The sequence below is a fragment of the Callorhinchus milii genome, unplaced genomic scaffold, assembly GCF_018977255.1.
Source record: "Callorhinchus milii isolate IMCB2004 unplaced genomic scaffold, IMCB_Cmil_1.0 Scaffold8, whole genome shotgun sequence".
NCBI classification, from domain to species: domain Eukaryota; kingdom Metazoa; phylum Chordata; class Chondrichthyes; order Chimaeriformes; family Callorhinchidae; genus Callorhinchus; species Callorhinchus milii.
The window spans coordinates 8,257,490-8,271,329 of NW_024704749.1; the positions used below are offsets into that span (position 1 = coordinate 8,257,490).

General features: G+C 49.5%; 1 protein-coding gene and 1 long non-coding RNA gene across 2 annotated transcripts in view; one reads left to right on the forward strand and one right to left on the reverse strand.

The window, feature by feature from the left end:
• Positions 1-13,840, reverse strand: part of si:dkeyp-14d3.1 (transmembrane protein 132C) — a 76,529-nt gene that overhangs the window by 29,603 nt on the left and 33,086 nt on the right. The gene's annotated exons all lie outside the window — the stretch shown is intronic.
• Positions 997-4,652, forward strand: LOC103184276. Its single transcript, XR_488503.2, has 3 exons — positions 997-1,015; positions 2,669-2,794; positions 4,395-4,652. It is a non-coding gene; the product is annotated as an uncharacterized LOC103184276 (long non-coding RNA).

Consider the following 13,840-nt stretch of genomic DNA (forward strand, 5'->3'; position numbering starts at 1 on the left):
ACAGAGGAGCGCGGAGTCAGGAAACTTGCACAACGTTTCGCCCGGTCCGGGAATCGAACCCGGGTCCTCTACTTGCGAGGCGAGCGCTCTAACCAGTACACTACAGGACTCCACACAAGTGCAAACTGACAATCGCTCTCCTCGCCAGAGATAGCAAGCGGAGCAAAGCTGAACCTTTTAATTGTTCCTTCTCCCCATACACACACACACACACACTCTTGAAACAATAGCATAACGTTTCTGACAATCTCCCAAGTGGCGAGAAAAACTCCACGCCGGGCGTAAAGTACACGGAGCCTGAATAAATCACTTTAATATCCAGAGAAACCTTCAGGGAGCCCCGCACTCCGCCACCGCTTTTAATTCAAATGACTCCCAGAGTGAAGCGCAGAGAATGGCTGATGAATCGCTAGTTGTTAAAATTACTAATTTATTCATTACAGTGACAGAGTACAAAGAAATGGCAAGGCCTATTTAAAATGCTGAAATCTGGGACTTATGCATATTAAAGAAAAACGGATGGGAAACCTTTCTGGCATATTTTATGTCCACTTGCGAGACAGGCAATCCTAAGGTAAACAGTTTGGGCTGGCTTGCAAAACCACTTCAGACCCCAGGGTTTAATCCGGCTCAGCTCAGCTTAGCTCGTGGGGTTTGTTCAACAGATTCTGCCCCTTCGTAAACAGGAATGCGTGATTGCAATAATAATAAAAATAATATAATAATCCTTGCGCGTGATACAGCACCTCAGCACATCTTCGAGATGCCTCAGAGGCGCGGCGAGCGTTCTAACCTCCAGGACAAATTATCGGCTGCCATAATAGGAAATGCATTGCTTTATTTGATCGCGTGACCAATTCTATAATTAGCCCATTTCTTCCTAGGAAGAAACGTCGCAAATCACCGAACACCCCATCGCTGTTCACACGTTAAGTCCCTGCAAATTTGTCTCGCTGCTCGATTCGATCCTCTTCAGCATTCGCCGGTGAAGCGAATCGAACTGGGATTTGGCAAGGTAAGCCAGGGGGGCGAGCCTGGGAAAGAGACGTCTGAGAGAGAGAGAGAGCAACATGTAAATCTATACTAGGTGATAAACCCAATAAAGAGAAGGGAGTTTCTCTCTCTCTCTCTCCTGTTGTCCCTGGCTGCCAATCCCCCAGATAAAATCAGTCGTTCACTTCACAACTGCTCGTAGCGATGTTTGCCTACAAAACACACAGTCGCTACACTTTCCAGTGAATCCTGTGAAGTGCTTTGAGACCTGTTCCGTTTACCAAGAAACTCAAGAGGTAAGATATATTTTCAAGTACAAAAATGAGCTTCGGGCATTTTAAAATCATTCCCCAACTTTTCCTCAAATACATTGCAACTGAATGTCAAACAGCTTTGAGGTGGGAGGGGGGTGGGGGGGGTGGGCTGACATTAATCCGAGCCGGGTGACAGAGATTGCGAGCGCGAAGCCTTTTCAACTTCCAACGAATAGAGAGGAGAGAGAGAGAAAAAAAATATCATTAATCTATTATAGCTTCTTTCAAAGTTGGAAGGGAATCTTTTTATTTGTCTTTGTATAATATTATCCTGATAATTTGCTGGGGCCCAGGCACACAAAGCCTGTCTGTTATTAGTAATGAGCATCTTCCCGCCTGGCTTCTGTCAGTAGAGTGCTTTCAGCCCGTAGGATGTTAAAGCTGATTTCAATATTAAAAGGATGTCACCGCTGATGTCAACAGCCTTGGCACTGTTTTACCAACCACTTCCCACTGCTGCCAGAGTTGAAGAGAAAAAGAGAAACAATTTGAGGGGTGATGAGTGAGGGCAGAGCAGTTAGAGCTCGCGGTTAAACGGGCATTTCAGATTCTGCTCACGCCACGTCCATCCAGGGCGCGCACGTGCGTGCGTGTGTTTGCGTGTTGTGTGTGTGTGTTTGTGTGCGGCTCTGTGTGTGGCGTGTGGGTAGTGTGTGTGTTTGTGTCTGTGTTTGTGTGTGCGTGTGTCTGTGTATTGAGTATGTTGTGTGTGTGAGTGGCACGGGGGGATGGGGGGGGGGGTGGTTGGGGGGAGTGGGTGACTGTTTATTTATTCCACAAACCCTCAAAGCTCCCACCTCTCACCAGCCTCAGGGAGTATGAAGCCCCAGCAAAGAGCAGCAGGAATCTCCAAACGAGAGGGAACTGCAGAGGGAGAGGTCTCAAACAGAAGAAAGTCAAATGAACTCATTAACTAATGGCGATGGGGGTCTAATGTGGTGTCTGTGTTTTTTTTTAACGGATTTCTTAACAATAAATAGTCAAAATCCTACAGTGACAAGTGTGCAGAAGAGAATAATAATAATAATCCCAACTTTTGGTACAGCAGCTTTCACATCAGAACATCCCAAAGTACTTCACAGGACTCACTATAAGGTCGATATAAAAATGCACTACTGTTTGGTGCCAATTCACCAAATTCGGAGCTGAGACGGTGTACGCTGTGATTCACCTCCCGTCCCCACTCCCCTACCCCCCCCCCAAAAATAAACACCTGGAGGAACTTGTGCCCAAGCCATACTACCCTCATGTTCAAATCGCCCCCCAAATAACAGGACAATCATTCAGTGAAACGTTCGCCCCTCTAACATTCATCTGATACGGTAATAATAATAATAATAATACTATTCACTTTAATCCAGAGTCAGCAAACCGCTGCAGTTTGTATACTCACTGCTGTTCGTTGATTGTGCAAAGCGGGAACAAGCCATTAGCAAGCGAGAAAGATCCTGTCAAGTTGTCGTGAAGTTGACGGGGCGCTGATTAAGGTACGTTACCAGCGTCAAACGGGCTTTGTGTTTATTATAGGAATAATAAACGCCTTTTTTTTGTTGTTTTCTGACTGGTGTTAAAAAAAATCTTTCTTTTCCCCTTCCAACTCTACTGGCTTTCACACCATCAGCACCTGTAAAGCACCCTGCTCCTCTCTCAGTGTAACCACACCTGTTATTCAGCCGTTTGTAAGTTAGCGCTGAGACGCTAACTCCGGATGAGTTGTTAAACGCTGTTCCCGTCGGCCTGTTCAGAGGGAAACATGACCTTAAAAGAGAAGGGAATTTCTCCCACCCTCTCCTGGCCAACAACCCTTCAGATAAACTGGTCAGTCATTCACTCACGGCCATTTGTGGGCAAATCAACTGCCTCGTTCACCCACAAATACACAGTCACTACAACTCAACACCCGTGACGTGCTTTGAGATGTTTAAGTGGTGTAGACACCAGGGTTATTATGAAGTACAGGGATTATTCTAACACAGATAACAGTCATTGTGAAGAGCTTTGAGATGTTATACTGTGTTTTACGCAACCATCAAAGCCAAATTCATCACATTTTGAAAAATTACTCAGCGGGAAACAAGTGATAAACCTCACAAGCCCTCGGTGATGTTGACTGTTGGTTCCACTCGGTATTGAAGAGAGAAGGAAGTGTTAAGAAAACTAATACCCTTTTGTATTCCTGAATTTGCTTAGGCAGAAAGCTGGAATCAATAAACACAGGGCACGTACATCAGGGCACGGCTGTTAGTTGGAAATACTCAAGCCTCGGGCTTTAGGGCTTCAAAGCCTGAATGGTTTTGGCCTCAGAAGAGAGATGGGCTCAGCACAAGTACGTGCCAAGTGGAACACACGATCTGGCATACAAAGCTATTTTTTGTATTGTTCTGAGAGCACAGCATTACCCCAGTGGTAATCTGCTTGCAGAATAAAAAGTCTGAGAGGCTAAAGGGATGGGATAGCTGAGCTGGGAGAGGATCAGGATTGAGAATATTGGCAACGAGAATATTAAAATCCGCCTCGGAACACCGGGGACATTGGGGTTAGTTTTGCGATACATACAATAATCCCTCGCGTTTGATACATCGCCTCATCGCCTCTTCGGGGCGTCTCAAAGCGCTTCACGGGATATTCTGTAAAGCGGTGTGACTGCGTGTTTGGTGGGCCAAACGCGGCGCTCGATTGCACGCGGCATTTACCCACAAACAGTCGTGGATTGCGCAACCGAATTATTCGGTTACAGGTGGAGCCATTACAGGTGGAGTCCTGCAGCTCAGTGGTTACAGCACTCGCTTTGCAAGCGAGAGACCCGAGTTCAATTCCAGGCAGAGGGCGAAACCTTGGGCAAGTTTCCTTACTCCACACAGAGCCTAATAATAATCCCTCCACAAACAAAAACAATAATAAATTGGTCATTTTCAATCTACGACTGTTTGTGGGACATTGCTGTGCACAATTGGCCGCCGCGTTCACCCACAAATATACAGTCAATTCACTTTACAGTATATTCTGTGAAGTGGTTTGGGACGTCTAGAAGACGTGAAGAGCGCTATATCAAATGCAAGGATTATTATTATTATTATTTTTTCAAAGGGGTTTCGAATTTCTTAATTAAGAAACGGAGTCTGCGACATCGAACCTCGGCCTCAACGCGTTTCGGAGCGGAGAACTCCACCCCCACGACTTCTCGAAGCGCTTCACCGAATATACTGCGAAGTGGAGTGACTGTGTATTTCAAGGGTGAAACACGTGGGGCAGCAGCACTGAAACGTTTCCATCTCACTTACAGTCACGCGAGGGGAAAGAAGCCAAGAGCTAAATTGTTGGCAATTAAAATGCACAACAGCTGGAGTTGGGCGTGTGTTTGTTTACCAGCCATTACCATCAGCACATCTCACAACACTCTCTGCACAGGGCTCAGCAAAGCCACCAATGGGAATCATACAAACAAACTATTTATCTGGCCACTCGTGAATATATTCCCTTTCCAGCCGAGTTTGCTGTCTGTCTGTCTTCCTGGCTGTCTGTCTTCCTGCGCTGTGCAGGGAAATCTAGGAGTCCTGTACCATAGTGGTTAGAGCATTCGTCTCGCAAGTAAGAGGATCTGGGCTTGATTCCCGGGCACAGGGCGAAACCTTAGGTAAGTTTCCTTACTCCAGACGCCTCTGTTTGCCGAGCAGTTATTAGGAACCCGGTTGTTAGTTGATTGGCGGATCGCTTTTCCAGGGGTAATAATCGCTTCAAAAAAATAATAATTTGGTCCCTCAATTCACGGCTGTTTGCGGGACGCTGCTGTGCGCAATTGGCTGCCGCGTTTCGCCCACAAAGCACACAGTATATTATCATTATTAAATCGCTAATCCAGCGGTCCTGAGGGGTGAACGGACAACCTCTCAACTTGGACTGATCGCTGCTCAATTTGAGAGATCGAGAGATTCCTTATCTTGAAATAACGGGGGGGGGGGGGGGGGGAGAAGAAGATTGCTAAAGCCTCCGTAACATAGCACATTTTCTTTTATCCCTCCTACAAATGTCTGATTGAAAGCTCTCGAGCAGTATTGAGTCAGTGGTCTCAGCGCCTGGGTTGATTACAAATAAATGTGCTCCAACATTTACCATTTGATCCCTGGTCTATAATCTTTATACAAACAGGGAGATTACAGACAGAGGGAGGAAGTCAAATCAATGGTCCGATTCACTTGGACACCGGAGGCTCAGACATGGTGGGTCACGAGATCTTTTAACGTTCGATTTAGGCGTCAACGTTTGACACCTCATCTGAAGGGCAGCATCTCTCGACAATCAGAGCTCTCAGCTTCCCCTCTCGCTATTTTCTTCCCCCCTTATAATTGGGAGTTGAGGTACACGTCAGCTGTGATCTAATGGAACGGTGGAACAGGCCCGTGGTGTGTAATCTTCAATACTATATTAATAATCCTGTGTTCCCCATAAAGTGCTGAGGTGTCAGCCTGGACGAGCAGCTCAAAATCCCGAGGGGGATGTGTGGCCGGGGAGGAGGGCTTAAACGGGCAACCTTCTGACCCAGAGGTGAGAGTGCTACCAGCGAAGGCGAATGGCAACCCGTAAAAGGGGAGATTTTCAGGAGAGACACGTAAATAAATTGACGTCTCTACTTTGCGAGTCACACTGGCTGTCATCACGGTGGCAACATCGATTTCCAATTAAAACCGGCAGCTCTCGAGACGTCTAATAATTCTCTCATCGTTATTGCCTTATTTACTTTCAACTTGTTTTGGCTGATGGGGGAAGGAGAGTGGGGGGGGCGGCGGGGGGGGGGGGAACGACGACAGGGGGGTAAAAAGAAATGGTATGAAGTGGAGGACAGATGGCAGATGACTTAAAAAGAAATCTTTTCATTAGGAGCGAAAATCTGGATATCTTGCAAGTATCCGGTGGCTCTGAAGGCATTCTCTCTTTCTCTCTCTCTCTCTCTCTGTCTCCTTCTTCAAGGCTTTGAAAGGCAATGATACAGATTGTGTCAACTCTAATTACCGCTCTGCCGAGACAGGGAAAGTGGCAGCTGGCGATTGCTGGATTCGCATTCATATTAAAATCTTCGCACAGCTATGCAGTGAGCAGCAGCAGCAGCAGCGCACACACACACACAGACACACACACGCGCGCACAATTTTTTCTTCCCAAACACTGCTTATTAAAAGACAACCGATTGTTGGAAACAACAAAGAGCTCGGAATAATAGGCCTAAGCAACCTGTCAGTCCGTCACTCAAACACACACACACACACACACACACACACACACACAGTCGGGCCTACAATAACAAGCGCTGGCACTTGATACAAAGAGCCAATAGGGGCAGTTTATTGATCCACTATTAATTAGCTGGTTAACTTAATAATAATACTTGCGTTTGATATACGGCGTTATCGCATCTTCGAGACGTCTCTAAGCGCTTCACAGAGTACAGGGTAAAGTGGATTGACTGTGTGTTTTGTGGGCTATAACAAATGCAAGGATTATTATTGTTATTATTATTTCACTTTGGCCATTATTCTCCGAGTCATACTCTTGAGGAGCTCTCCACCGGCTGCAAAATACCGGTGCGGCTTTAAACGCTAGGTTTGCTCGGCAAATATAAATAACTGAACCATCTCTGCGCGCTGGAGATGATTATCAGAGACCCTGGACGAAGGCCTCGTTAAGTGAGTGGAACGCTGGTGACATTGGACCAAAGGCAGCCAGTTCTTTATCAGGTTAAATTGTCGCCTCTCCAGATTCTCGGCTGATAACTTAATGGGATTCTGCCCGGGTCTGCAGGTATCCGCGGGGTTTTGAAACCGCGCTGCGTTCCCTCCGCTCTGCTGGTTGAGATGTAAATGTGAATTTCTCAGGCTTTAGTCTTTCACAGGCTCCACAATAGAGATTTCAGGCTCCAAGCCAAACAGTTTACTTGCTCCCCAATCACGTAATCAGCTCCGATTGACGGCTACCACAGCCCTCGTCCTCGCTGACGCAGGGGCCCGCCCGCCCGACGGAGGAACCGTGGCACGTTTCACCCCACTCGCCCCCCTCCACCCCGAAAGCCGGTTCGCTCCCAAGACTCGGTCACTCCACCCATGGCTGTTTTGTCTGTGGGACGCTGCTGTGCGCGATTGGCTGCCCGCATTTCGTCCACAAAATACGCCAGACAATCCACTTTAAAATACATGGTGTGAAGCCCTTGGAGACGCCTCAACGACGTGATAAGGCGCTATAATCAATCGCAAGGATTCATACACACACACACAATCCCCACCACCACCACACACACACAGGCACCCGCACACAGGCACACACAGTCCCACCACACGCACGTACACACAGAATCCTCACCCCCCGCACACGCACACACACATGCCCAGAGCTCAATCATCCGAGGCACAGATTACTGCTGCAGTGGGAAGCTGTGGGTTGGTATTGCAAAGGATGAGGATCAAAGGCGATTCTCCTTCATCCAGGTGCCTCTCCGGTGACCTGGCAGGTCCTTGACGTCACGACGCCTTTTTGCGATCGAATTCGGAGGCAGCGTTCGAGAAACCTTTCCTTTGCACGGGGGGTTGGGGGGGGGTGGGGAGGCGGTGAGGTGGGAGCGACGGTGGGTGGGGGGCAAGTTGGTAGAGACTTTAACAAAGCCTTGGTCGTGTTGTCTTGGCAACCGTGTTTGACGTGCGACTGCACCGGTGGCTTCTGCTTTTGTGAATCTCCATCTAACAATTATCTGTAACCAGAATGAAGTCAGGTGCTGCAGAGACCAGCGAGACCCAGGGACCGTGTGTAAGGCAAGTCACCGTGTGTTTGGGGAGACAGAGAGAGAGAAAGAGAAAGAGAGAGAGATAGAGAGCTGTTCACAACACTGCCTGCCGTTTACGCTGACCCGAGGAAGTCAATCCCATTGACCTGAGACCAGTTACAAGCAACGACTGAACGGCCACTCAGTTCATTGACGCGCACACTCTTTATGTGGAGTCCTGTAGCTCAGCGGTTAGAGCCCTCGCCTCGCCATCGAGAGGACCCGGGTTCGATGACCCGGCAGGGAGAAACCTCAGGCGAGTTTCCTTACTCCACGCGTCTCTCTTTACCCGGCAGTAAGTAGGAACCCGGTTGTTAGTCGATTGGCGGATCGCTTTCCGGGGGCAATAATCCCTCCAAAGAAATAATAATAATTTGGTCGGTCAATCCACGACTGTTTGTGGGACACTTCTGTGCGCAATTGGCTGCCGCATTTCGCCCCCACAAAATACACAGTCACTACACTTTACAGTATATCCCGTGAAGCTCTTTGGGACGTTTTGAAGACGCGATAAAGCGCTGTATCAAACGCAAGGATTATTGTCATTCTCTCTTTGTAGGGGAGTGGGGATTTTTCTCTCTTGTCCTGATTAATATCCCCCACTCTCTCTCTCTCTCTCTCTTTCTCTCTGATCCACATTCACCCCCAGTCCATTTAGATTAAGCAACTTCTCATTGTTGTGTTGTGGATCGTTAGAACAAATGAGCAGCTCGCTTTGTCTCCAGACCATTAATAATAAAAATAATAAACAGTAACAAACGGGTCTCACGGTTGATGTAAGAGCTTTCACTCCTCCAGGGTGTCTCGAAGCCCTTTGCCTTTGGTGGGACTTTGTGGACCAACGCGTTAGCCAATCAACCCGACTGGGACATCCCCACAAACAGCCCATAGGGGAACGACTAACCTTCGGGTTCCCACTTACTGCTGGGCGAACAGAGGTGTGTGTGTGTGGACTAAGGAAACTCGCCTAATGTTTCGCCCTGTGCCCGGGAATCGAACCCAGGCCCTCTCGTAGTGTTAACCACTACGCTCTGGGACTGCACAGAGGTAAGAAGCCAGACCGGCCAGCATTGACATCTGTGTTACTCCTGCCCATCACGAGAGTGGATGGTTTTATGTGTGTGTGTGTGTGTGTGTGGAGTGGGGGAGGATTTTGTGATTACATTGTGGAGAGGTGAGGGAGGGGGTAGAAAGGAAGCAATGATTTTACAGACCATTAATAAAGGAGTTGCCATTACAATAGCTGAGTTCAGTGAACCTGCTGACTAGCCGGCTGGGCTGGACGCTATCACTGGAATGGAACGGTCTGGCTTGTTCTGATCCAGGTACGGTCCACTAGCTTTAATTATGGCCACTAAAGTGCAGTGTCTCCTTCCCTCCCTCCCCCTCTCTCTCCACAGACACACTGATCTCAAGGTTGTCCTGTTCCTATGATAAATAAGCATTTAACTGCAGCGAGCTTCCTGTCACTAAATCAGTTGGGGTCAAAGCTGAGGCCATACATCACCGGATAGACCAGAAAAACAGCCCCGATGTGCTGGGCTTTGCCAGTTAACCTCGGCGCGGGAAGCTGGCAACCTTTTTCCTGGCATAAACGTGCCACGGCTTTGTGACGCTGACAGGCTGACGAGTCTCGAATCTCCCTTCACTCTGCGGCCTGTTTTGCACCCAGCTGTTATTGTACGAGGGACAGACAGATGCTGACAGCTGGATCACACCAACACCCTCGTTTATCACCCAGATGCCATCCCCGAGCCCCGTGAGCTCGTCCCCGCCAACATCTGAACACCCAGAGACGAGTCAATAACTTTCTCAGCCACGGGATACACGAGGGCTCCAGCAATTGCCCCCACTATCCAGCCCGCCCCCGTCCCCAGCCCCACCCTGCAGGGAGAGGGGGTATTTAAGTCAAAAAGATGTGTTACAGGTTGCCGTTTCCAGCCTATCAATTCCTGCACATGCTCACACGCACGCCCGCTCACTCACACGCATGCCCGCTCACTCACACGCACGCCCGCTCACTCACACGCACGCCCGCTCACTCACACGCACGCCCACTCACTCACACGCACGTCCGCTCACACGCACGCCCGCTCTCAAGCATACACACACACACCCTCACAGGTGAACACGAACACATACATGCACTCAAGACACACACACACACTCACAAACACACATATAATAATAATAATAATAATCCTTGCATTTGATATACACACACACACACATACCTTCGCGCGCACAAACATACACACCCTCCCTCACGCGCTCACACATCCTCCCTCACGCACGCTCTATCCTGAGTGACCCGCTATAACGTTGCCTCTTACTCTGTGCCAACCTCAGCTCCCCATCAACACCTTGTAAATCACTGCTCGCTGTGAACACCTACCGCCAATCTGCCTGATTGTGGCTATGCCGGGTGGGGGGGGGCAAACGGGGAGACGGAGGGGATTTCATATGTCGTGTTACAGCAGATTCCCGGCTGATTTATATTTGTGTCACCGCACAATTCCATTACACACCTACTCCTCCAGTCTCAATTTCCTGTATTATTCCTTTTGTGGTTAAGTAATAACATTTCTGTACAAATTCCTGTACCTTAATCCATGGCCTGTCACCTCGCATTTGCCCTCGAAGCATAAAATGTGCATTAATGCTTCTGCTTATACGAGTTCGCAAAATTTGCGAGTGAATTGTGTTTTAGAACCTGGCAGCAGACCTTCAGGTTAGTCCGTACTTCACTGATGTCGAACCGCTTTAAGATGCTTCTTTACGCAACGGAGCTCTATAAGTGGAGTGGTTAGCGCTCTCGCCTCGCGAGCAAGAGGTCCCGAGTTCGATTCGCAGGCGGGGTGAAACCTTAGGCAAGTTTCCTTACTCCACACACACCGGTTTACCTAGCGGTCAGGCGCTGGAGGGATGGGCGAGATGTTGGGAGGTATTCCCACCCACCTCACTCTCCCCCCACCCACCACCTCCTCCCCTCGAGGGGGTGAGCCGTGCCGAGGCAGAGAACGATCACGGGGGGCTGGGGGAGTCGGGGAGAGGGGGTAGTCGATTGACGGATGGCAATCCGGGGTTAATAATCCCTCTAAAAAAAAATTAATAATTTGGTCACTTCAATCCACGGCTCTTTGTGGGGACGCTGCTGTGCGCAATTGGCTGCCGCGTTTCGCCCACAGAAACACCCAGTCGATCCCACTTTACAGTATCCCACATCATGTGAAGCACTTTGAGACGTCTCGACGAGGTGATAAGGTGCTATATCAAATGCAAGGATTATTATTATTATTATAACAACAACAAGATTGCATTTATACAGCGCCTTTCACGTCGGGAGGACGTTCCAAGGCACTGGACAGTTGGGTCAGGACCCGAGCAGGGGGTCAGGGTGAGGGAAGGGAGGGAGTGAGGAGGGGGTAGAGAGTCGAGAGGGTACAGGCAGGTAAGTAGGGGGATAGTAGGCTATAACCAGCTGTTGTGAGCCAGTTCCTGTGTTCTCGCTGACCTCTGAGCTAGCGGGTGACGTTCACCGATTGTGTCAGGCGCTGGAGGGATGGGTATCGTGGCGAGTTGCTGGGAGGTATTCCCCCCCACCCACCTCACTCTCCCCCCCACCCACCCACCTCTTCCTCCCCTCGAGGGGGTGAGCCGCGCCGAGACGGAGAACGATCACGGGGGGCTGGGGGAGTCGGTGGGAGGTAGGAAGACCCCCCACACACACACACACACAGCCCCGGGCCACAGAGGGAACGCTGCAAGAATAAGCGCGATTATGAGTTTGCAGATAATAAGCCGGCGAGGCTCTCAGCTCTCCGCGCTCGGCCAGAGCTGCTATCGATCACTTCAAATTAGTGTCTCCTCCTGGCTCCTATTAAATCCTTGTCACATTGTTTGTGTTGACCTCTGCTGTTTCACAGTCTCAGCTGTGCTTAGTGTTTTCAAGGCACCTGGTGCCCCTCTCTCTCTCTCCCCCCCCCCCCCACCCAACCTCACCCCCAGCGCGCACTCCGCTATTGTTACAGCAATTAGTTCCATTACAGGAGGCCGACAATTGACGAGACATAACTAGCAAGTAAAGGAGGCTAATGCCCACGAGTTGCCTTCTGTGGCTTTCTGTCCCACAGGGGCATTCGCTTGAGGGCACACGCGAGCCCTGGGCTCTTCAGGCTTTACACGGAGAGCGAGAGAGAGGGAGGGAATGCAAGGAGATATTCTCAGCGAGAGAAACCGTGTGGATACTCTGTGAGATACTCGATGGGATTAAGAAAGGAAACGCATGACTATACTCTCATCGTCGGAGGGCCGCAGTTTGTGTGGTGTGTGTGTGGGGGCAATAATTGGAACAGTTGTCTGAGGTCAGGACTCTGAAACTCAGCCAAGAAGCGACTTGACTCTGTGATGGGAAACTGCGTCTGTGTGTGAGAGAGAGAGAGAGAGAGAGAGGGGGGGTCCTTGTTCTGACCAAAGGGTCTCAGTCACCTCCTCTCCACCAGTGGTGTGCTGGTGTGATGATAGCTGGTGTATCTCTGAATCGCCATTCGGGTGAGACGTTCTCAGAGAGAGAGAGAGAGAGTTCATCGAGAATATCTCTCACGCGCTCTCTGACATGATCTCATCCCCACAGCTCCTTACGGTCTCTCGCTGTCAGGCAACTGAATGTAGGCTGGATAGGAGGTTCCGTGGCTCAGCCACGGCTTTACCAGGCAGCTGGTGTTGATGTGAAGAGCTGAACTGAGAGCGATTGAGTCAGTGCGAGCGGGTGTCAGCTGGGCTGTGAGCAGGTATTACACAGCTGGGGCCCCACGTGGGAACCACAGGAGTTTTCCTGCTCTCAGGGCAGACGGGAACATGTGTGATCTTACACTCCAGAGGCGAGAACGTTAAGCCAATAGGTGCCTCTCTTCTCCCGACGCCCCTCGATATAACCTGAATGCTTACATTTCATTTTGGTGGAAGCTTCTTCCTATGTTTACAATAGCCTTGTCGTGTCTGTGCTGGTGCTCGCGTCCACCACCCCCCCACAACACACCCCCACCCCCCGCCCCACACACTGGAGCTCTCTCCGCTAACCCCCATTCCCCTGCTCTCTCTCTCTCCCCCATCATCTATGACACTCTTCCTGACTTTCTCTCGCTCTCAATGACTTTCTCTTCATCTCTCTATGACTTTCACACTCTCTCTCTCTCGCTCTATAAATATATATATATATATAAAAAACACTCTGTCTCTATGACTTTTACTCTCACTCTGCCGCGATATATTGATATATATGACTCTCTATGACGTTCTCTCTCTTTCTCTCGCTCTCTCTCTGACTTTCTCGCTGTCTATTAACACAATGCACAAATCCACACAAGACAATCTAGAGATATTGGGAAAAACGTACAAACAGGCGTTGTGTACACACACACACGCACACATGCCACACAACACACACACCACACACACAGGCGTTTACAGCACACCTCAGTGTTGCAGACAGTGTCTACATACATACAGGACAGAGTGGCGCTGGAATGCAGCTGATTTATGACAGACGAGAGATTGCTGCAGTGTGTTATGACACCGTGTGATCAAATTCATATCACACATCGCTCAGTGATCAAGCTAATCCACGGATAAGCCGTGTGAGGAGCTGGTCTGCCAACAGGCCTGTGACGCCCGCTTATTTATTCTGTAATTACCCCATTAACCCCACGTGTACACAGTCCAGCTGTGC